The sequence below is a fragment of the Rhinolophus sinicus genome, chromosome 11 (assembly GCF_057876585.1).
Source record: "Rhinolophus sinicus isolate RSI-liver-muscle chromosome 11, RSI-T2T, whole genome shotgun sequence".
NCBI classification, from domain to species: Eukaryota; Metazoa; Chordata; class Mammalia; order Chiroptera; family Rhinolophidae; genus Rhinolophus; species Rhinolophus sinicus.
In genome coordinates, this window is record NC_142511.1 from 18,746,655 (window position 1) to 18,771,442 (window position 24,788).

The following is a 24,788-nucleotide window of genomic DNA, read 5'->3' on the forward strand; positions in this document are numbered from 1 at the left end:
CGTGCTAGCTGTCAGCTAGGTGCCTTGTTTCTCCTTCACGTGGGCACTCAGCCTCCAGCAGGCTCCCCTTCACAGCATGGTGGCTTCAGGGTTTCAAAAGAACAAAGGCAAGGGGTGCAAGGTCACGTAAGGACCAGGCTTCAGGACTCACAGACTATTTGTTGGTCAAACAAGGCAAAAGGCCAACCCAGATTCAAGGGGAAGGAGAGAATAGGTTCTATCTCTTTATGGGAAGAGCAGCAAAGGCTCCTTATAAAGGGGTGTGGACATGGCCCACCACACCAATATGTCCGAGTTCCTAATAAGTAAAATCTGAAAAGTTAGTGGGAAAACTGCATTTCACAATGGAGCTTTAGTATATAAAATGTTAAAAAGGTTAAGGGGGGTGGGGAGAGAGAGAGACAATGAAAAAACTAATTATGCTCTCAAATCAGAATTTCAAAATCAATAGGGACCTTACTGTCATCTGGCTAATCTCCAGCCCCTTTGGGAATTCCTTTTACAATAATCTACTTGACCATTTCCAGTAAAATAACAAGGGAAGGAAACTGCTTCTAAGCAGCGCTGATTTTGTTATTCTGTTTTTTTCTTAAACTAAGTCAAAATCTGCCCCTCTATTTCGAAAAAACCTTCTGCTACTAGTCCTTTGCACCCTCTAACTAAAGCCATGGATGTAGGATGTGATGGAGTGAGAATGCCAAAGTTTGAATCCAAGCTTTGCTACTTTCTAGCTGTGCACCCTAGGACAAGTTGCATAACCTCTCTGTGCCTCGATTTCCTTATCTGTAAAACAAGAATAACAGCAATTCTCAGAGGGTTGCTGTGAAAATTAAATGAGTTTACAAAGTGACAGAACAGTGTCTTGGGCATAGTAAGCTACGAAATGCTTATTCTTGTTGTTTTTAATATTATTGCTATTATATTAAAATGGCTTAATTATTCCTTCCAACAACACTCCTTCAAATATTTAACGATAATTAATGCTACCCATTCCTTTCCAAGCCCTCTTCAGGGACAAACATCCATGATTCCTTCAACCATTTCTCCAATGATTTGGTTCCAAGAACCTTTACCGTTCTGTCAGCTGTAGGTACTTAGAGCTTAACCCAAAACTCCAGATGAGACAGTGAGAGTAGGATAAGACCATCACTTCTCTTTTTTCAGAAATTATACTTCAAATAATGAAATCTTAGACTGGTTTCTTCATTCAACAAATATCCATGAGCTCCTAGTGAGAATCAGAATCTGTGCTATTTGTGAAGATTAAAAATAAAAATCCCATCTGGAAGATCGCTCAATCATGGCTCCCCAGATTAGGGGCATCTGAATGAACCAAATATTTTATAATATTTTAAGTAAAGTTTGTGTTAAAATATACTAAGGGGAAAAAAATGTAAGGCTTCCAAAAAGCGGACTCACTCCAGTAATTACCACTCATAAGAAATTAAATGCCTCAGAAGCCCCTTCTGTCCTTTTTATAACTCCACTAAAGGTAACCACTAGCCTGGCGTCTATCACGCTAGTTTAATTTTGCCCATTTTTGAACTTCACGTAAATGGAATCACACAGCACTTATTCTGTTGTGTCCACCTAGTTTTTTGTTGTTGTTCAGAATTATGTTCGTGAGGTTCATCCATGTTGTATGTGAGGCAATAATTTGTTCACTCTCATTACTGTGGAGTATTCCATTGTATGAACAATTGATTTATGCATGTAGCCATTCCACTACTGATGAACGTGTGGGTTGTTCCGACCTGACGCCATTATGAAAATACTGCTCCATGTTTTACATGTCTTTTGGTACCCATATATATGCCTTAGTATTGAGTGTTTACCTAAGAAGGGAGTAGCTGGGTCAAAGCAGATGTGTATGTCCAGTTTTAGTAAGTGATAGCACAAACAATTTCCAAAACGGTTATACTAATTTTTATACCCATCAGCAACATGTGAGAGTTCCAGTTTGTCCATATCCTAATGAGCTCTTAGCATTGACAGTCTCTTATTTTAGACACCCTGGTGAGTGTATACTATCCCATTGCAGTTTAATTTGCATTTCCCTAATAACTAATGAGGTTAACCACCTTATGTTTCTTAAGAATTTGAAGAGATCCTCTTTTATGAAGAGACTTGCCATTTTTCTACTGGGCTGTCCATCTTTTTCTTAATGATTTGTGGAAGTTGTTTCCACCTTCTGGGTATGAGTTTTTTATTGGAGCTATGCATTACAAATATCTACACCCAATTCTGTAGCTTGCCTTCTCACTCTCTTTACAGAATCTTTACGTCAACAGAAGTTCTTACCAATATTTCCCCTTATAATTAATGCTTTTTGTGTCCCATTCAATAAACCTCTGACTGTACCTAGGTCATAAAGATATTTTACTTTGCTTTCTTCCGGAAGAAGCTTTATTGTTTTAGCTCTCGCATTGAGCTGTATGATGTATCTTGATTAATTTTTGTATGTGGAATGAGGCAGATGATCAAGATACATTTTGCCCATGTGGCTATCCAATTGGCTCATCATCATTTACTGAAAAGGCTACCCTTTCTCCACTGCACTGCAATGTCACGTGTTTCATAAATCAAGAGACCACACATGTGTGAGCCTGTTTATGGATTTTCTATCCAGTCCTATGGTCTGTCTAGCATGCCAATACATACCAACACACTACAGATTAATCTAGAAGCTTAAGTCATCCAACTTTGCTCTCTTTCTTAGACTGTCTAGAATTTCCAAATAAATTTTAGAATTGGTTTACCAACAATTATTGTAAAAAAAAATCTGCTTAGATTTTGATAGGAACTGTACTCATCTATACATTTATTTGTAGAGCAATGACACACGCTCCATTTTTTTAAATGTTTAATTTGTCTAAATAATGTTTTAGCTTGCAGAAAGTTTTTATCACGACTGGGTGTTGAATTTTATCAAATAATTTTTCTCCTTTATTCTGTGCATGTGGTTGAATTACAATCATTAATTTTCTATGTTAGACAAAGTTTACATTCCTGGAATAAGTCCAACTTGATGATGGTTTAGTATCTTTTTTATAGATATTATACTTGATTTACCAACACATCGTTTTAAGACTTTTGCATCTTTTTTTGTGACAGTTTGGCCTATAATCTTCTTGTAATGTCCTGATGAAGTCTTAGCAATGAGGTTATGTTGGCCGCATTAAAGCAGCCAGGGAGGGTTCCCTTTTTCTCTGCTTTTCATTTTTTCAAAAGTTTGTAATAGTTCACTAGTGAAGCCATCTGGGCCTGGAAATTTTGCTGCGGAAAGGTTTTTCACTACAAATTTAATTTCTTTAATAGATATAGAACTATTCTGATGTTCTACTTCTTATGTTTTAGGTAAGGTATTATATTTTAAAACCTGTCCATTTCATATGCATTTTCAAATGTATTACCATAAAATTGTTCATACCATCTTAAAATCTTTTCAATATATGTGGGATATGTAGTGATAATTCCTTTTTCTTCCCTAAAACTGGTAGTACCATACACCATTAAGATTCCATTTATAAAAAGGCTGTCAGGTACTGTGTGACATACATGTACTATCATAGGAATATTCTCCAGCAGAATTACCCACAGAAGGAGCAGAGCAGGCCGGGAATGTAAACAATCCAGCAATTCCTCTCAACAGCTTTTATCACCAGAAACAACTATGAACTTGAGCAAAGGAAACACTAATGGAGGGAGAAGGAAACAGCTATTAGTAATGGTCTAGGGTGGCCAGTAAGTACTCAGAAGAAAAACAACCACAAGCAGGGTATGTGACCTAAGATACCCTCCAAACTGTCCATGGGGAGAATTCGGGGGCCCGTGAACTTAACATTTTTTTTCTCGTACATCTTTATCTACAGGAACCTCTTATTAAAATTCAGGATTTCATTTGGTTATAAATGTGGACAAAAAAACCAAACTACTAAGAGCAATTCTGGTGACACTGTTAACCAGGAATAGTCACACATGCTTTCATACAGCAGTACAGCTATTACAAACCCTGCAAAATATCACTTATATGGGCATCACTACTTGAAATTGAGTTATTTGATACAGCACTGAACCTTGTTTCTTAATGCATTAATAAAGAAATACATAAAATACTCTATTACAATTTTGTTTTTTTCACTCTATTTTGATAACTTTGTTTCCATATAATTTGTAACTCTATGTGTTTTTTGATGCATTTTTAAATTGGGTTCCCCAGACTCAAAAGAGGTCCATGTCGTGTCCACAGCAAAAAGGCAAAGAAACGCCCCCACCCCCAAAAGAAACAAGGATTTCATCCAAACCAGGGAATTCCAATGCAACTGCAGTGGAAGCTGGAGACACACAGGTGAGTAAGGCCCACCCTGGCTAGTTCCTGGTGTTACCTGCTAGATGTTACCAACACCTAGCCACCCAGCAAAATGACTGCTGTCTCCAGAGATTTGGCCTTCACCCTAAGTTAGCCTTTATAACCTTCTTCCCGAGGGAGGAACAAAGTAAAAAGTAGATGAAGCACAGGCTTTGATCCAGAAACAGGAGCAGCCCCAATAGTCCGGGGCTTTGGCACCTCCTCTAAGGCTTTCTTTATTCTACCTATCCTTCCCAGTTCTGTAAGGTTTAGGAATAATGGATTTAAAGCACCTGACAAGCACATCACCCCATTACTAGTAGTTGAATCTTTCAGGCCAGAACTAACTGTCTTTACTCAACACTTAATCACAGTTAGGGACTGCCACAAGAAGGAGGGAGAAAAAGTTATAAGAAAGATGAAATATCAAGAATGGATGGAAGGAGAAAAAAATACTTATTTTTCCCATTCCAGTATAAAAAGCACCACCGACTCAGTGAAGCCTTCCCTCTGAGCTCGTGCTCCCATAGCGTGCATCACATTGGAGTAAACCGCCTGGCTCTGTGAATGAATGAGATACAAAACAGAAAGGAACAGCAACAGTGAGTCCCACCCCCAGATAATGCAAACCACCGAGGATGCCAGCCCACTAGCTTGGCGGCCCTGATCCAAGAGACAGGAACCAAGGAAGCAGCACATTTCTTAACACCAATGCCATCCTAGTACCTCTCCCGCTCTCTTTGGTGGGAATTGCGGGAAGAAGGGCCTTCCCACAAAAAGACCAGTGCCACCTAAAGGCTAAATGTAGAAGAAAAGAGGGAAACTGAGTTCGGAGAGTAAAAAGCAAACGTCTCTAAGTTTGGGGGTCACTGGAGCCGCAGCAGTAAGGCGGCGCACTTCTAATACTGCCAAGGGGACCAGCGTCCGCGATTCCCCGCGACAGGGCAGAAAATGGGGGACGAAGCCAAGGAAAGGGGACGCGGGCAGGGGCACGCGTGCATTCCGGCCGGCAGGAAACCAGCCTTGGCCGCCGCGCAGGGTCACGGCCCCCGGCGCCTTTGTCTCCACCGCAGGACCAGGCGTTGCTCCGTCCCGCCCTCGGGCGCGCACGCAGGAGCCGGGGTAGGAAACGGAAAGAAGTCTTGTGCATTTCATTTTTTCAACCTTGTCAACCGAAGCAAAAAAAAAAAAAGTCACCTAAAACGTCCCCGGGACCCGCTACGGTCCCAGCTACCCACCTCCGGGCTGTCCCGGGCGGCGGCGGCGGCGTTCACGCGCGCCCGGGGTTCCCAACACCCCTCTCCGCACTTCCGAGTCCGGCGGCGGCGGCTGCAGCGGCGAGCCGACCGGGGAAGCCGCCCTCTCTCCTCCGCGTGGCCGGTGAAGGAGCAGCCCCGCGCGCGTGCTCGGAGCGCGTCCCCGCCGCCGTGCCCGCGCGGCCCTGCGGTCGGTGGCCGGGCGCGGAAGCAGGCGGTGCTCGCGAGCCGTGGCCAGCAGGCCGCCCGCCCCGGGGGACCCACGAGAGGGCGTTCTGCCTCTCCGACCCCGAGTGCCCGGCGTGGTCCGGCGGGGGCTTCAGGCCTCGCTCACCCGTGGGGTCCAGTTCCTGCGCGATCTCTCCCTGCCAACGGGTTTGGGAGCGGAAGTCACCTGAAACTCCAGGTGAACTCTAAATCCCACCCCAGGGGTCCCCACGTACATTTAGTAGGTGAAAGGAGGTGGCTTGATGGGGTGGAAAGAAGGCGGGCTTTGCAGCCCTGGTTGCCCCCGGAGCATGCTGCGTGAACTTGGCCCCAGTGTGCCTGCCTCCCGCTCCTCTTCAGTAAGCGGAAATAAGCTGCCCTGCTCTCCTCGCGAATTAGAGTGAAGAGCAGATGGGATGAACTTGAGGAACTGGAAAACGACTTACAAAGATTATCACCAGTGCAAAATGTACACCAATGGTTTTGAATGCGTTGTACGAGAGTGCAGATCTGACGCTGCCTCCACGGGACATGGCTGGGTCCTCGACTTTATGCCGAGTGCTGTCAGAGGCCTCCAAGGCCACACCTCCCCGAGCCCCACCGGCTTACCTAAACGGGAATTACCTGGGCTTAAAACCACAGGCATCCGGATCTCTCTTCCAACAAAGAAATCAGACTCCCAGGGGAGGGCTGTCTCAGGTGGTTCTAGGAGCAGGGCAATGTCCACAACATCGCCTTACGCAGCAGGAAAACACAGAGGCTGTGCTCCAAGAAGTTGAATCTAGCCCTCATTGAAATTGTCCAGGAGATTCTTTCAATGGTTGCAAAATTCTCTGGGAAACCAGTCTATAAACTCTCTGAGAAGTAGAACTCTTTTCATTCAGCTCTCTGTTTTCCACCCCCAACACCTAGTACAGGATGATGTTCAGAAAGTAGGTGCTAATAAACGCCCCAAGTAGTGGTGCTGGATTTAGCAAATAAAAATACCGGATGCCCAATTAAAATTGAATTTCAGATGAACAACAAATAGGCCTAACTACATAGTACACGTCAGCAACAACATAACTTTTGTTTTCAAATATTTTCGATCTGTGGTTGGTTGAATCCAAGTATATATACTACATTTTTATCCATTCATCCAATGGACACAGGCTGCGTCTACCTTTTGGCTGTTAGGAATAATGCTGCTAGGAACCTGGGTATACAAAAATCTCTTCGAGACTCTGCTTCCAATTCTTTTGAGTATAAACCCAAAAGTGGAATTGCTGGGTCATGTATTAATACTATTTTTTAATTTGTTGAGGATCTGCCATATTGTTTTCCATAGCAGCTGCATCATTTTAAATTCCCACCAACAGTACACAAGAATTCCAATTTCTCCACAATCTTACCAAGCTTATTATTTGGGGTTTTGTTTGGTTGGTTTTTTGATAGTAGCCATCCTAGCAGGTTTGAGGTGATATCTCATTGTGGTTTTATTTGCATTTTTCTAATGGTTAGTGATGTTGACCATCTTTTCATGTACTTGCTGACTATTTACATATCTTCTTTGGAGAAATGTCTATTCAAATCCTCTGTTCATTTTTAAATCAGGTTGTCTTTTTGTTGTTGAGTTGTAGTTCTTTATGTATTCTAGAAATTAACCCCTTATCAGATATATGATTTGCAAATATTTTCCCCTGCTGTGGGTTGCCCTTTCACTCGTGTCCTTGATACACAGACGTTTTTAATTTTGATAAAGTCCAATTTATCTGTTTTTTCCTTTGTTGCTTGTGTTTTGGTGTCACTTCAAGATCATTGCCAAATCCGGTGTTGAGCTCTTTCCCTATTTTTCTTCAAAGACCTTTATAGAGTTAGTTCTTAAGTTTAGGTGTTTGACACATTTTGAGTTAATTTTATATAGGGTGTAAGGTAAGGGTTCAAATTCACTCTTTTGCATGTGGATATCCAGTTTTCCCAAAACCGTTTGTCAAAACGCATAGACATCTTTTAAAGGCCAGAGTTTGGAGTGGAAGAGGTGGATGATGTGAGGCTCAGGTGCTCTTGAAAGTAAGAGGTAAGATAATGGGAGAAAACCAATGTTAGAGTCTAAACACCACGAGAAAAGCTGGGGGTTTGTTTTGGTGGGGGAGGGGAAGAAATGGAGAGGCTTTCCCCCCTCTCTTTCATGCTTCACATATAGGCAGAAATGTCTGGCCTTCTAAGGTCTGTGTTTGTCTTAGAGCAGAAGTATCAGGCCTCTGGGAATCCCTGACTTGGAGCCAGACTGCCAGGCCCAGGGCCAGACAGCCAGAGCTGCCTTGCCTTGGAAGGCTTGTGTTCTGACCCTACAAGTAAAACCAGAGAGAATCCTCTGTGGAGTTGAGAATCAAACCAAGGCTAGAGTAAATGGAGCAAAATTGATGATAATTGAGGTTTAAAAGAGGAAACCAATTTGTGCCTTGATATTGTATTTCTCTAAAAGCAAAAAATGAAAATTAGTATGTAAATGTGGGTGATTAATGGTCAGTGACTCTTCATACCATTATTTTAACCCTAAATCATTAATCAGGCACCTGCCCTGGGCATGTTTTTTCTCTGATCCTCTCAGTTAGTGGGGCCTGAGTGTCCCAGCAGGGCCTCCTGTCCAGACAGGCAGCCTGAGCACCTGGTAGCTACTCTCCATCCTGCAGGACGGGTGTTTTGGAAGGATTAACTAGGCCAACTCGTCTTTGTAAATTCAACGATGACTCAGTCATAGAAATTATACTCATTGAACGGAGGCACAAATGGCCGTTAAGACTTAATTGATAAAGACTTAACGACAAAGGAGTAAATTTCTAATTATGAAATTTCAGGCACAGGCAATAATGGGGAGCTATTCAGAAGAATTCAAGAGCCTTCACAACTCTCACCACCTGGCATAGGCGCTCATCTGCTCCACTTAAGAGGGTGTAGGCCCTGGTCTATGGTGACTCTCAGCAGTCAGTCATCTTTGAACTAGCATTTGTCCATCATCTCCTCTACACACAGCACAAAATTGAATGCTGGGGGAGTTTTTATTAAGTGGGGGGAAAAAAGACTTTTCTTGCAGAAAATTGCAGTATAGCTGGGGATTTACCAACTCTATGCAAAACAACTAGGACATAATATGCACATTTCAAGTAATATAGTTCAAACTACCCATAAGTTCTTGTTGTGCGGGAGACCCTGCTTGCTCCACCATTTGTAGTGCGAGGCGGCCTGCGGGGCTTCTGCTCCTGCTCCCCACATAAGAACGCAGGATATGGCTAGGCCAAAAAGGAACACCCACGGAGCCATCGGTAGGGGAGTCATACCTCTATCGTCTCACTGGCAGCACTATAGTCTCACTGGAGGCTGGAGTCACACGACCTGCAACCTGCTGTCCACTTCTCTGCCTGCCAACCAACCCACTCGACTGGACTGTCGACTCCTGACTCAACTCACCAACCAGTGCAGCCGCAGCAGTTATATCAGGGGCTAATTGGCTAATGGGTCACAACCAGACTTAATTTTTGGTTACAGCTGATGGTCAATTAGACACAGTTGACGGCCATCTACTACCTGAGCCAGCACCTTTCACGTGAGGCCGAGAGCCTGGAAACTGCACTCCTGGCTCTGTCCCCACAGGGCTAAAGAACAGAGTCATGTCAGTAGCCTAAATTATGCAGAGCACAAGTCAGTGTCACTTCCTCCAAGAAGCCTTCCCTGACCACCCTGGCAAAATTAACCCCTATCCAGTCACTTCTTAATTCCATTCCATTATTCATTTATATATTTTCTATAGCTCTACCACTCTCCGAACTTCTCATATTTGTTTGCATTATTTATTATCTATGTCAGCATTATTCAATCTACTTGCAAGACACAATGCATTAGTAAATTGTGAAATAAGCTAATGGGTCACAACCAGACTTAATTTTTTAAATAAAAAGTAGAATAGAGGAGACTAGAGAGTGGGATAAGAGGATAGGATAGGACAGGATAGGACAGAACAGAGTAGAATAGAAAAGAAAATACGAGAACACATCACTGGATGTTTATTAAGAATTTTGAATGTTGTTGGAAATACTGCATCTAATTGCTATGAATATAATTAAGAGAGCTAATGGAAGGCTATGACGAATATCAGTAGACTAATACAAATCATTCTATCTTCTGCTAATAAACATCTCATTTGGTTTTCTGACATGTGAATATGACCATCACTATTACAGGACAATTAATAGATTCTATATTTTATGTTAACTTTAATCGTATTTCATTATAAAGCATCTTTCTAAAAGGACCTTATCAAGTGAGCTATGTTCCAGGTTTGCATCAAGTATGGGTTTAATTACATTATCATGCATTTCATTTCCCTTTAGTGGGATTTCTCCTTACTATTAGAAAAGATGAAGTGAAAATTAGAGGAATGCCCAAGTTCAAGCTCCAGATATCTAGATCTGTAAATAGAGAAAATGTAGAGAAAAATATTGTCCCTAAGAGTCAGTTTCAACTTCATTTAGAATGAGGTGCATTCTAAAAAGAAAAAAGAATACATGACTTTATAAGGCGGATTATCTAAAATATTTTTTCTGCGTGTAAAATCCAATCGAAGTGGCAAACTCCAATATATTATTTGTAATGACACCTTCAAAACTAACAGGACACTTAGAAACACAGCATACTGGACTTGTCAACAGCCTGTCAAACATTTTTAAATGAAAACAAAAGTCAAAAAATTATTACTCAATGTCTTACTTGCTCTACAGACTGTTAATGAGATTTAGTTGCATATGGTTCAGCAAAAGAGAAAATGGCTCACACAGATGTTGAAAAATTACTCTTCTAACATGAATAGATATAATGCACATAATTTTTAAGGCTAAATCAGCTGATAAAGTTTACAACTCTTTGGGATAATACTAATTCTAGTCAAGTCTGCACTACTGCAGAACCTTCCAAAGCCATGCTTCTCATGTGGTTAAAAACCAGTAAAGAGCTTGAGATCCATCCCAAAAAGAACAGGGATATTATAAGTTATTCACTCTTCTAGTTTATGCAAGATGACAAGGAGTGTGTGTGTGTGTGTGTGTGTGTGTGTGTGTGTGTGTGGTTTAACTTCACACGCACTGGATCAGATATACTTACAAAGCTGGAAAAAAATGTATCATTGGTGAACATTAAACTGGAAAAATAAAAGAGGAATTAAGAGTAATGGAGTCAGCAGATATGGCTAGAAAACATAACAAAACTATTAAAGTATTGTTAAAAGCTACTAATAATAACAGTTGTGCTTAGAAATCAGCACCAATAGGAATTCTACTTGGCATCTCTAGAAATAATTCTGCTGTATCTCATAGCAATGTTAAAAAACAAAAACAAACAAACAAAAAATCATGGTGAAGGTTGTTAAATTTATTAGAGATAATTGAATAGCCAAAATATTGATGTGTTTTGTTCAAAATGGAGCTAACCAGACCCTCCTGATGAAACATACTGACGTTCATGGATTGTCCTGGGTGAACCTAAGGGAAACTATTGAGCAGAGTGAATAAACTCCGAAATGACAGTCACATTTTTCTAGCTGAGAAACAATGTCTTTCGGCAAGCAATCTCATTGTCAAAGATGATGTCTGGGATTTAAAATGAGCATATTTAACTGATGATATTGATAATTTTAATAAACTTAAATTTATAACTTCAGGGAGAAAACAACAATAAAATTCAGCAAGTCAAATATATCCAGAATTCCGAAAGGCATTTCATTATGGCAAGTTAGGACTTAACAGCAATCACCCTAGTTCCTATTGTTCTCAATATTCTTGCAACATATTAAAAGGACATTAGTAAAAACAGGAACTGAAATAAATTTAGGAATATTGTTACATTTCACTTCTCAATTTACAACTTGTAATCAATGTTTTCCAGGGAAAAATTTTCAGATGAAAAAACAATTTTCTTTTTGAAACTCTGAATCAGTAATTGACCTAAACGTGATGTCCAAAAGAGGGAAATGAATTCTTGCAGCTTAATTCTTTGTTTGAAAAGAATGATCACAAAACGATAACTTCATCATTGTTTTAGAGAAAGATTAACAAAGAATTTCCATTGCAAGGTAAAAAGAATGCATTGATCTTATTATCATTCACAATAACCTATTTGTATGAACCAGGATTTTCAACCTTTAAAACCGATTAAGACAAAGGAGAAAGTCTCATGGGTTTATGTATGAAGTATTGTCCTTCTGCGTTCTGGACTGGAATCAAATGAGAAGCAGACAAGCACACCCTGTACACTAAATAACATCTTGCCTAATTCTGGTTTTTGAATTGCTTATTTGAGAATTTTTTTAAGCTTTATTCAAATATGAATGAGATTAGGAATTAATAATAATAATCGTTAATCATTTTGTTTTTAGTGTTTTTATCCATAGTAAGAGTAAGTGCTGTCGCACAAAACGTTTGATCCTGTTGTGTGGAGCAGGAGAGGGGGAGGAGGAATTTCCTCCTCCGCTGTGAAAAAAAACATTTCTTATTAAGGGTTGTAATTTAAAAGAAGTTTGAAAAGCACCGGTCACTGTCTGCCCCTCCCCCCAAACCAGCCCCTATAGAATGTAAACTCCAAAAGGGCAAGAGTTTGATCCATCTTGTTTACCACCCAGTCTCCAGTAGCATGTAGAATAATGCCTCATACAGAGTCAATAAATATTTGCTGAATAAATGCACTAACCAAATTGGAAGGGAAAAATCAATAGTTTGTAGTTATCTTTTGTTTCTGTTATGTGTGTTATCTAGGCATCTTTTTCCCTTTTATGGATGTGGGTTTTAGAAAAGATAAAGAGAAGTTACTACAGGCATTTCCTATAAGCGCCTGCAGGTTGCTAAGAACCAGGAAGGACTCTTGATGCCTGGGAGGCTGAGAGAAGATTGTAGGTGACCTCAAGTTCTAGGGCATAGGGAGACCTGACTGGGGAGTGACTGAGAACAGCAGGTCGAATTGCAACCATGCAATAAGACCATTACTTTTCAAACTTAGTAGGAAGCAGCTGTGCCTTTGACAAGGCTGGTGATCTCTTTGGGAGCTGAAAGAGATAGTCTAATCCTCCTCCCTCATTTTGTAGAGGTAAAGTAAGCACAGAGGAGGAAACGGACCTGAGAGATTTGGAGGGAGGGGACAGAGTCAAATTTAGGTTAGCCTTTGTTTCCTTGTTATAAAATGCGGATAATATTTGTAGCTGTCATAGAGACGTTATGAGGATTAACTGACGTAATAAACGTGAGATGCTAAGCACAGTGCCTAACCCATAATATGCACTCAATCATTGTTAACTATTACTGTTACCAATAGAACGTGTAAGATTTGGAAATATTAACTGAGATTTTATTTCTTTGTGCTTCTTTATACCCACTAGGCTTTCCTCTACCATTCTGTCAGACGCTATACACATTGTTCTCAGACAGAAAATAGATAAAGCTGAGAATAAAAGTTTGTTGAATGTCTGAATGGATTTATTTTAATCTCATAGTAGAGACAACATCTTGAAAGGCGGGACTTTTTTTATTCTGAAAGCTGTCCATTTTGAGAGAAAAAAAACAAGTGTGGAACTGTTTTCTGATTTTTGGTATGGGGCCCACTATCCACCCAATGAACCAAGCCCCAGGGGCAGTGGACCATAGAAACCCACTATGAGGCCAGTGTTTTTCAAACTGTGAGTTGAGACCTATCCTTGGATCATAAAATTGATGTATTGGGTTAAAACCAGCATTAAAAGAAATGAAATGGATGAAATAGAAAATAGAATCCATTGCAAGGAGTAATAGTAAATATTGTTTCATGAAGCTATTATTTCACTTGTGTTGTGCACACGTACTCAGCCATGCTGTGAAATGTGTTTTCTATTGTAGTCACAGTCAGTGACTTTTGTACCTCACTGGGGAGGCCACAGCGGAGGGCAAGTGTGTCTCTCCTCTCAGAATGTTCCAGGGAGAAGGACAGCTCCTGGGAGAATTGTCACATCCAGAATGCTGTTGGAAGAGCACAGCAGCCATCATCTTGGGTCACCACACAGAGCTGCGGGCACACTGGCAAGGTGTGGAAAGATCTGAAAAGTGTCTGTGGCCACCAAGACGGGTGTGTAAGATGTGCTGAACTAGCCAAACAGAGCTAACGGAGCTGGAGTCTGGACCATGAGGATGTAGGCAAGAGAAGGTGATGGTGAAAACTTGGACCTCAGGCATTGATGCTGGCTCAGGACAATGGGACCTCATGGGAAGAGTTGCCCATTAGTGGAAGCTGGTGTGGACAGAGGATGCTGATGGGCTGGACAGTGCTTCCCTCCCCAAACCAGGGAGATGCATAAGCTCCACCTTCCACATGTCTTCTGCAGCTTCAGAGACTGAAAAATGCAGAGGGCATAAAGAGACGGAAACTCCTGAATCGCTACCCAAAAGAGAACACATTTTGATCCTATTTTCAAACAGAATTGTCTAAGTTTATCTTGAATTAGGAAGGCTACATTTTCTGCTGCCAAGCAGATGTTGCAGATGGAGTTGCTAGTCTGCGGTCAGTTCTAGGAAAACAAAGTTACATCCTTAACACCAGGGGCTGGGACTGGATAAAATATCAAGCCAGATACGGTATGATCAGCGAGGCCTTTGGATTTGTCAATGAGCAAGTCATGAGCAGTCTCTAAAAGGGCGGTTTCCATGGAAAGAGAAAAACAGAAGCCAGATGGGGATAGAGTAAGGACGGAGTGGTCAGGGTCACCTGCTGTTTGGACACGCTGGCAAGGTGAGCAGGTGTGGAGAAGCGTGAACGGCAGGCCTGAGGGCAAGTTCTGTTTGAGTGGAGAAACCTACGAATTTATAGGCAGATTGTAGGCATCTGAAACGGGCTTACACAGAGCTATCCTGGGTAAAGTTCAGATCTAGGGCCAAAGATAATCTCCAAGGTGGTACAGATCAGATACACTTTTATTCAGACGAAAACTGATAAAATTAGCAAAGGAAAGGTGACGTCACACGACGGTACCATTCACCGTGGTTCCTGCAGGCTGGTGTATGAAATTAGGGGAAGATGTTAGTAATGATGTGTGCCTGATCAGTGCAGATCTTTTACTTCTGTCTCCAAGCGCCACCTCCTTCCTGGGGCCCAGAACTCAGGGATCTAGGAAAATTGGGGGAGGTCCCAGAGCGCCTCCTCCATGGAGCCTCATTCAATGCTGCGGCCCACATTCCTCATTAAACCCCTTTGTTCGGTGGCTGCTGAGTTCTGCTGGCCCTGTTCTCTGCTCACCGCTTTGCTGATCTTTCTGTGTCCTCCACAATCAGCCCAGCTTCTCTGTCCTAAGGGACAATTCTCTAAGGGAACGCTCAAAAGGAGAGTTCAAAAGTGAGGCAAGTGATCTTTGCTGAACAAGTCTCTCAAAGCCTGACTTTTCCCAGCACACAAGAACTGTCTGTCTCACCCTGGCACGCGTTTCACTCTCCCCACCCTCACCCTCCTTGTCAAAGGCATCTCTGAGAAGGAGGCCATGACATCACTTCCTTCAGACCGGTCAGGGTCACCCACACAGCGCAGCTTGGGGCCAGCTATCCCTGCGGAAGGGGGACATCGACCAAAGATGGGCACGCCCTCAAGCTCCCCTCGTTTCTCCTCTGGCTCACTTTCCAGGGTGGGTCTCAGACGTCTTGAGGACGTGGGCAGGCTTTCAGAGCACCTCGTTCATGTCTGCGTCTTGCTTTCCTCAGCGACTCCAGAAACTACGAGGAACCGCAGGGATGAAGACGCTCCACTAGGTGGCAGCACAAGACCTTGTTTGTGAGTTGGCGACAAAAGGAGACCATACTTTCCCCAGCTGAGGTGGGGGTTGAGTGTGTGTGTGTGTGTGTATGTGTTTAGATGGGTGCTCAGTGGGGAGAATGGGGAGGCAAAGACAGAAGTTTAAGAAAAACCAACATCAAAATGCCTAAATTTACAAAACAAGTAATTAGAAGGTTGTTTTTCTTAATTCGTAATGCGTATTAATGGAAGGGGCTTAAAGCTAATAAGGAGCAGAATTCCCTTAATACTGTTAATCATTTGTAGATCATTAGAGTTCTTTAGCACAGAAAGTGTTAGCCTACTAACATTTCTGCCTCCTGAAAATGAACCGGAAATGAAGGGCACTGCATGAGATCTGCACTCCTCTAAGAATCTGATTCATACATTCATAATCAGAAATTTAATGAGTGCCTACTATGTGCCACACCCTGAGCTAGGTACTGAGGATAGAACCATGAACAAGACTGACAAAAACCCTGTACTCACAGAACTTACATTGTTGAAAACTGCATACACATAGAAAAGATTGCGAACAATTTCCCCAGCTCTCCGATTCTACGATTCCATGACTAAACCCTTCCTTTGCCCAGCCCTCACATGTAGAACGATGGGATCATAAGGTACAGTTAATCCACCAAAATTAGATGCACACATGTTTTCTGGAGTAGGATTGCGGTATACTTTCCAGTACTTGGTCATGGAACCATCAGGAGTCCTATGAAAAAATAATGCTGTGGAATTTCCAAGCCTCTCTTCCTTACCCATCACCTCCTTTTTAAGAAATCTACCAGGGCCAGGACACATCATCTGAGATGTGGATCACTCCTGGGGCAGAAAGTGCAGTGGGCACGCTGAAGACTGAGACTGAAATACTCATTTGGAAAATAAAAAAGAAGTGTTCCAAATTCCAGGATCCCAAGAAGATGGTGGAAAAACTCAGAATATAAAGGTGTGGCATTTTTAAGCATTGCCAAATTTATTTCTCCAGCCAAGTCAAACATGACACAATGGAAGCTAGCTCCCAGACTCCCCACATGAGAAAGAATAAATTCTAGACTCAGTGTGAAAATCACGGTTGGGTCTGGGAGTTGCCTGGCTTGATCTGCCAGAGGGCGGAGTATGCTTTGCACTCATGAGTCTGTGCACATGAGCACATGTGAGATCTGGTGAGAGGAAAGGCTACTCACGTGGAATCAGAATAGCGGTGCTGAAAGAGGTCATTTAATCCTTCTTCTCATTTTAGAGAGGTAGAAATCAGGCCTACAGAAGGGAGGATCTTGCCCAAGATCACAGAATCGTTATTATTGACAGACCTAAGACTCCAATATCTTGACTCCTAGCTCACAACTCCAGTCTGTTTTATTTGTCCCACAATTGTAATGGAGATATTGGTTGCCTCTTTTATTTGAATTTACTTGACTTTCCTTTAAGTTGGAATTAAGTTAAGGATCTTGAGGTGAGAGTCTCCTTAATTAAGGTGCTCCCTGAATCCAATGACAAATGTCTTTATAGACATTTGTGGCTCCCACTAGAACCCAACCACGCCAGTCTTTATAGACATTTGAGGGGAGAAGACACAGAGAACAAGCTACGATGAAGACAGAGGCAGAGGTTGGAATGATGTGTCTACAAGCCAAGGAAAGTCAGGGTTGCCAGCAGCTATTGGAAGTGTGGAGAAGGGCATGGAATGCATTTTCCCTCGCAGCTTCCAGAAGGGACCAACTTTGTAACACCTTGATTTTGGAGCTCTGACCTCTGTGAGAGAAGAAATTTCTATTGTTATAAGCCAACCAATTTTGTAATAATTTGTTACAGCAGCTGTAGGAAACTAGTATGTATAAATTTCTCGGTTCCCTTGACTGCCTTTGTCCCACCCCTTTCTCACCTTGGAAAGAAAGGAGGTCTTTTAACACAATAACACAAGTTCTGAAATGCCATCACTATTGGCAAAAGAAAGGCTGCTCAGGGATGCTGCTCTCGGAAGAATCTGAAAATGTTGGACGCTAAGGAACTGAAACCAGCACTTGGTTCTCAGTAAGGGCCTCTCACTGAGAAGCTGTCTCCAGTATGACCAAAAAGAGAGCCAAAGGAAAACAGAAAACAACTGTTTTTCCCCATCCTAGATGCTGACTGTGGTCACGACTGGCTTTATTAGAATTGTGTTCTCTCCGCTGATGTCCTCCGCGCTCTCTCCAGCTGTGGTGGAGCTTGGCTTACAGACCGGTGTTAAGGACCAGTGTTTGTGCCCCTCTCAAACCCTAACCCCCAGGGTGATGGTATGAGGAATTGGGGCCTTTGGGAGCTAACTAGGATTTTAGATGCGGCCATGAAGGTAGAGCCCCGTGATGGGGTTAGTGTCCATGTAAGAAGAGGAAGAGACCAGAGTGCATGCTCTCTCTCTGTCGTATGAGGCCCTAGCAAGGAGGCAGCCATCTGCAAGCAAGAACGGTGGCTCCCACTAGAACCCAACCACGCCAGTACCCTGACTTCAGATAGCCTTCAGAACTGTGAGAAATAAAGGTCTGTTGTTTAAGCCACCCAGTGTGTTATAGCAGCCCAAGCTGAATAAGACAGATGAGAGTTACCCTTGTACAAATCGTTGCCTCAGCACTTTTTCTATGGATACACATAAGGGCCAGAAACTTAAATGCCTGTCTTAGCGGTTAGTGTCTGAGAAAACTGAGCACCCTGTCCAGTCCAGTGAGCAGAATGAGGAAAGGAAGAAACTTTGATCCTTTGAGAAAATGCCTCATGTCAATTATGCACATGAACCTACTAGAGAGACAACAGCCAGTGGTAGTGACCCTGGGGGCCCAGGGAGGAGGGACTTGAGCAGCCCAGGAGTCCCAGGCCTCCCGTTCAGCAGAAACACTGACAGATACACAGCCAGATCCTCAGTGTCTATCTTTGTCTTGACCCAGATTTTCTCACTTTGGGCCAGGAGGAGTTGGGTTTCTTCCCCAGCTCCCAAGGTCTGTTCCCAAGGCAGATGTGGTCATGTGAAATCAGAGTCATAGAGCTGAAGAGAACTTTCAGGGTCTTTTCAACTTTCCGCCCAGCCTAGGAAACTGACCCTGAAGTCCTTCCAGCCCAATGGGCCTTGCTGCCTTCAGAGCTCCAATGCTCTCTTGCTGCCCTCCTTAGAAAGCCCTTTCATGCCAAAGAGATCTTGTTCTGAGCTCTGGGATTGGCCTGTGCTCACTGATTGGGAGCACGCTCTCCTTCTGTGGAAACACATGGGCTAAGTGGTTTCTGTTACCATCCGGGCTATACACAATCCCCTGGAAATCCCAGGGGCCACCCACCAGGAAAAGCAGCGCAGGAACCTACAACTCGGTCACACAGGAAAGACTCCAAGACCTGTGGTATTGACAGCCCAAGCTTGTTGCTTCGTATCCACTCACACAATCCAGCCTCCAGACCTCAGGAGCAGCACTAAGCATGAGCCCCTTATTGACCGAAGTAAGCCGAAGTAGATGTGGCCTGAGTATCGGGGTATGAAGACCAGGATTAGGCTTGACTGGGCAAGGAGGCCATAGCCCGGGAATCTGTCCCTGGCAGTCTAGTGATGATATTTCAGTTTGATCTGTATCACACATAGTCTCAGAGAGATGGAGAAAACCGCAACATTGGCTGAGTACGAGTTATCATAAAAAGTCCCTAAAGTTTGGATTGAATCATATAGACATTAGGAAAAAATACAGATGCACCCCCAGCTTGAGAAACACCCAAATGGGAACTTCTATATAACAGATGTAACTAGGTAAACAGTGATATTTTACTGTGTCACCTAGGTCTTTTTTGGGGGGAGTGGAGGACTTTTTTTGTGGGTGGGAAGGGTCATAGTCGAGTGAATTTAAAATAAAAATGCAATTATAAGTAATATCATAGGGCAAATCTGTTGCTCAATGCAATGCCTTCAAGTTTATTTTTCCTTTTCATGTGGTTGTTGGCAAATATCTGGATGGGAAACAGGATCATCCTTTTGGGAGGATTTCTCTTCGTGTTTCTCAGTGTTGCAGAAAATAAACACGCAACTTTAATTTGTTCCCCAAAGAGGAGATAATAAAAAACAAACACTCAAAACTAGTCAGAGTTGTTGGAAGAGCCAGGAAAGAGCTCTTGTGGTTTGTTAGTTTGTTTGTTTTTCTTCGTAGTTTTCCGGGAAATATAATCAAGACAGTAGCTGCCCTTTGGGTAGCACATTCATTGCAAGGGCCACGGGGTTTGATGCATTTGCTGAAACTCTCGTATCCTGAGCATATCTCTCTATCTGAGCTCATGGCACCCCCAGGGCTGGGCTAAGAGCCGTGGCTGGAATACGTCATTGGTGTCATTCTAAGGAAAGCAGGACAGCTGATATCACACTCAGTTAGACATGACATGGTCTCATGAATTCCACCTTGAGCCCAAACTGAGGTTCACGCATGTCAGGGAATGTACCTAAACTGCTGGGTGGACAAAAATAGACCACTTGCAGTTTTGTTGGATGGGGCTGAGAGAGAAGGGAGGAAGTTTAGGGACCACCGGTGGGAGTGAAAATGAAAGGCCAGCGTGGGATTTGTTCCTTACCTGGCACCTTAGCTTGGTGTCTGAGCCCTATAGGAAAGGGCCTGTGAGCTAAAGCTGTGAATCAGTCTTCATAAAGGACTCTGTGAGACCTGAGGCAAGAGTAGCATTCTTACATCCCCAAGGGACCCGAATGTCACAAGGAGCTGGACGGATGGGCCAGAACATAGCACCACTCTGGCCCTCATGGATTGGCAGCTTTGGCCCCTAGGCGGTTGCCTTGGCTCGGGTGTTGGAATTCTGACTGTGGTGGCTACAGGCTGGGGCACTGGGGAGGCACCTTCAAGAGGCTTCATGGACAGCGAACATTGGATGGGGATGGGGCCAGAGAAAAGGGGATATACCTCCTCACCTGGGGAAATCTGTGTGTTGACTATTATAACAAGGTCACCATTCATAAGAACATGTGAGATATCTCTGTGGAGTCTGTGTAGGGCTTTGTTGAAACAAGTAGAAGTTGCTTGTTGAGCATGTGGCAAGAAGAGTCAGTAAAACTTGGGTCACTACTGTTAAGGGGACCCCCTCTGTACCCGTACCCAGGGAAAACCAGGATTGAAATCACACCTTGCCTGTCAGGCTATGGTTTTCAAACTGTGTTCCACAGCAGCCTAACTTTCCTGAGGTGACCCTCAGGAGAGATCTTGTGATTAGGCGTATAGCTCATGGCAGATTCTGGGTTTCACCACCGACTCAACCACAACAGACACTATTTCATCTATTTCTCCTATGGTGAGAAAGGTCTCATAACTTAACCAAAAGGTCCTCAAAGCTTAAGAGAAAGGTCTTGAACAGCCCTCCTTTAGAGTTGTCTTGACTAAGCCTGATGATTTGTACACAGTAGATTTCCAGTGACTTCTACATTTATTTGTATACACAATCTAGCCAAAAGAGGGTTTGAAGTGATAGTAACTTTTTATCAGTGGATGAGACCAGACTAAGTAATTTATTTCTAAAATACATTGAAAAAAACCAAAGCAATTTAAATATGAAGTGTTGGGAATACTGTTTTATTTCTTTTGTACCAGAAACAAACAACCACAAATCTTAATGTGAGACATTTATATTGATTCTTCTCGTTGGAAATAAACAAGATAGTGAAAAATCATGAGTAAATTTGTCATTAACTATATTTCAAAATTATTGCTGGTTGTGTACGTCTGTTGACCAGTTGTTGGCTAATTTTCCATAGCAAGAAAGAATAATGACCAACTCATCAATTGTGTTTCTGTACGCATTTTGATGAACAGAGATTTTTATTGATTTTAAAAAGGGGTTTGAAAGAGTAAAACTCCATTAATAAAAACTGACTGAATGTTAACAGTTTTGAATGTCACTAGTCTAACACTTCATAACATACAGATTTAACAAGTATTTTCCTCTAGGCAGACGGTTTCAAAGAAAATAGTTTTGAAATAGCAGTACACTTTGAGGCACAACGAAAGACTTGGCTTTTGTTTTTCTCTATGGTAAGTTGATGGACCATTTGCAAGAACCTTCCCATTTGTATAACTGTCTGACCAGACGGACTTGCTCTGGGGCAGAGCATTCTTTTGAGGGCCAGTCAAAGCTAGCCAGAACAACACATTTGAAAAAGGCCTAGTCGTAAATCTATCAAATCACCTCTGACTTGAGCTAAACTGCTGAGCAAATATAACCTCGAGTGATCTTCTAGAATGTTCTTGGGAACCTTACTTGGAAGACTTTGAAGTTCTCCGAGAGTCTCCTCACCTGATAAGATTTCTCTGTTTTGTTTAGCACAGGTCATAGCTATAAGGAATTATTCTGAAAGGGAGGTTAGCATTAGCTAGAATGCCAGATTACAGCCGGTTACACCACGAGCTGGGGGCGGAGAGGGGGTGATTTGAATCAGAATATGTGGACCAGACGCAGCCTTCCCTGTGCAGCAATAGACCAGTCCGAGAGACGTGGCACAACCGCTGTCTGTTGCCAAGCAGGTGAAATGATACAGCAGGGTCTGATCGGAAGGGGCCAAATGGGAATCCAGTTTCATGAGTTCTTGGCAGCAGCCATGCTCACTGTTAGGGGTAGACTGAAACGCTAACAGGAACCAGCCAGCCCCCTGTGAGGCGTGAGACTGGGATTAGACCCAAGTCCTGGGAAACTGAACTGGCAGCAACCAGCTAAGCGGCTGGAACACAGGCTGGGCCTACTTCGATGCCAAAGACCAGGGTAGAAGGGACCGAGCAGACAGGCTGGCTACTCAGGGGCTTCTATTTTTTCTATTTCACAGCCAGCTTCGAGGCTGTGCTCACAGAGCTCCCGCCACAAGCAACAGGCAGCAGCAGAGGGTCTTCACATCCCTGTCTTGATGGGAGAGAAGTGCAGCCTCTAGGCTGGGCCTCTAATGGGCTGTCGCCAGGACAGGGTGGGACAGGGACTGGAGATAGTTGCTAAACGTAGGTGATGCTGGGCCGAAAAATTCCTGATTGTAGGGTGGCCAAACTTGAGCAGGAGATTTCTCAGGATAAGTGTACTTTTTTTTTTTTTTTTTTTCACTTTTATTTATTTTAAGTGTGTTTTTCCAGGACCCATCAGCTCCAAGTCAAGTAGTTGTTTCAATCTAGTTGTGAAGGTTGCAGCTCACAGTGGCCCAGGCGGGGATTGAACCAGCAACCTCGTTGTTAAGAGCACCGCGCTCTAACCAACTGAGCTACCCGGCCACACTATTAGCTGTACTTCTTGGTAGACACCACCAAAGCCCCTGATTATGCAACTACATCTTGAGAATGTGCTTTCATTGAAAAACTAGGATCAGCTTTTCTCTGGCTGAATGCAGGCAGGTGAGTTCCACATTCAGCACAGATGACGGTATGTCCTCTGAAGAGTGAGTCCTTTGGAGAAGCTTGTGGAGGTAGTGTTAGCCTTTCCATTTTCCTCCATAAGTGGACCACATCTTTGCTTTCATGCATTTTCCCCAGAGGCTGAGACCCAGGCCCCAAAAATGTCAACAAGAAGGGGTTTCCTAATGTGAAACAAATTCAGGTCTACGTTTAAATGATACTAAATGTAAATGTGCAAAATCACATCCCGGTCTCGCTTAGTCATTTCCACCAGTCCAAAAATCAAGAATCCAGAAGCTGCTCCAAGTCCTGAGTCTGAAAGCAAGTACCTTTGGCTGTCTGGAACGAGTTTCCACCATGCCACATCACCCCCTGGAAGATAAGCCAAGATCCCATTCAACTTCCTACTTGCAGCTGCTTGGAATTCCACCGTGATGCTCTGCTGAGAGCAGAGCCTAACTGGGTGAGCCACACAGCAAACATGTGAATCTCTGCCAGCGCTGGCATCTAACAGCACCAGCATTTGCAAACATGTTGAATTGCTATTTCATTCAATAAATGGAACTTACAATAGAAAATAGATTTGCAAGTTACATCAAACTTGTTTATCCTGTTACAGCGGGCTGGGTAAAGCTTTTGTGCTTTGGTGATGAAGGCCTCTGTGTCTGGAAGAAGCAAGAGGCATTTCTGCCTTGCTTTCCTAGCCTAATATTAGGCGCTCAGAGCATACCCAGCCACACCTCTTCCTTTAAGACCGCTCCCCTGGGCACTAACTCCATAATTTAGGTCAGCTCATGATAATTATGCCCTCATTTCCAAGTCTCTATGCCATTCATCCTAGTGCAGCTTTTCTAAGAAAGTAATATATGTATATATTTATATATATATAATATTTAATGGAAATATATACATATATATGTGCACATATGTATGTGTATATATATGTATGTGTGTATGTACGTTTCTTCATTGTCAGGGATGTGCCTTCTCCATCAGCTAAGAGCTCTCCAAGGGCAGAGGGCTGTGTCTCAACTCTCAGAGGTTCATGGGAAGATGCTCTGCTTCCCCATCAGGCAAGAGGCACCCTCTCTCCTAGGACTAAGAGCTCCCTGGCCCTTGCCAGGGAGGGCTCAGAAGAATAAAGGCCGTACTTTCTGTTTGTGACCGAATGGACAGAGGGCAGTGAGCACGCAGCAGAGCAAGCAGAAGGAGGAAGACGCTCAAATACGGGCCCACACAATCGCTACACTTACTTTGCCACTGTTTTCTGTCTGAGCAAATGGGTGTGGTCATTATAAGAAGGTGACTATTCCCCGAAGTAAATAGAGTATGCTATTTGGTGGAAAAGGAAATTGTAAGAGAAACTGTCTCATTTCTGCAGTTTGAAAGCAGGTAATGTCTGTAGTCTGGGTGTCTATTTACACTGCTTTTCAGCAATAAAGGGTAACATTACCTTAATAACCCGCTCATCTGAGGCAGGGAGGATACTTAAGGCATCAGAGAAAGAGGCATTTACTCTGATGAGCCACTTTCCCCAAACAGCACAAGATCGACACCATTCGCCCAGGAGATTTTTTTTTTTTTAATTTCTAAAAATATTTCCTGGTTATAATGTGATCTGACACACAGGCACCCTCGGTTCACTTCCTGCGGTGGCTAATGACACCTTGATTCCCACCCCTGTCAGAGAGGGGGAAGGGAAAATAAATGTAGCACTAGACTTTGAAAGAAGGAAAGTTTTACAAGGTAAAAACTCAACTAAGTAATGGTGAGGCAGAAAATGGCTTAGTAATTTGATCT

At 43.0% G+C, this 24,788-nt stretch overlaps 1 protein-coding gene and 1 non-coding gene across 4 annotated transcripts in view; both read right to left on the reverse strand.

Moving 5' to 3' along the window:
- The window catches only part of HHAT (hedgehog acyltransferase), a 259,911-nt gene extending 253,412 nt beyond the window's left edge, over window positions 1–6,499 (reverse strand). The window contains exon 1 of one of the 3 annotated variants that reach the window (XM_088801657.1): window positions 6,421–6,499. The gene's annotated coding sequence lies outside the window, so the exon portion shown is untranslated. Of the gene's footprint in view, window positions 1–5,586; window positions 5,863–6,047; window positions 6,316–6,420 lie in introns of those variants that run through there. The other 2 variants (XM_088801656.1, XM_074322217.2) reach the window with 2 other exon arrangements.
- Window positions 6,500–22,794: 16,295 nt separating this feature from the next.
- On the reverse strand, window positions 22,795–22,868 carry TRNAK-CUU (transfer RNA lysine (anticodon CUU)). The gene has a single exon. It is a non-coding gene; the product is annotated as a tRNA-Lys (tRNA).
- Between the last annotated feature and the right edge of the window lie 1,920 nt (window positions 22,869–24,788).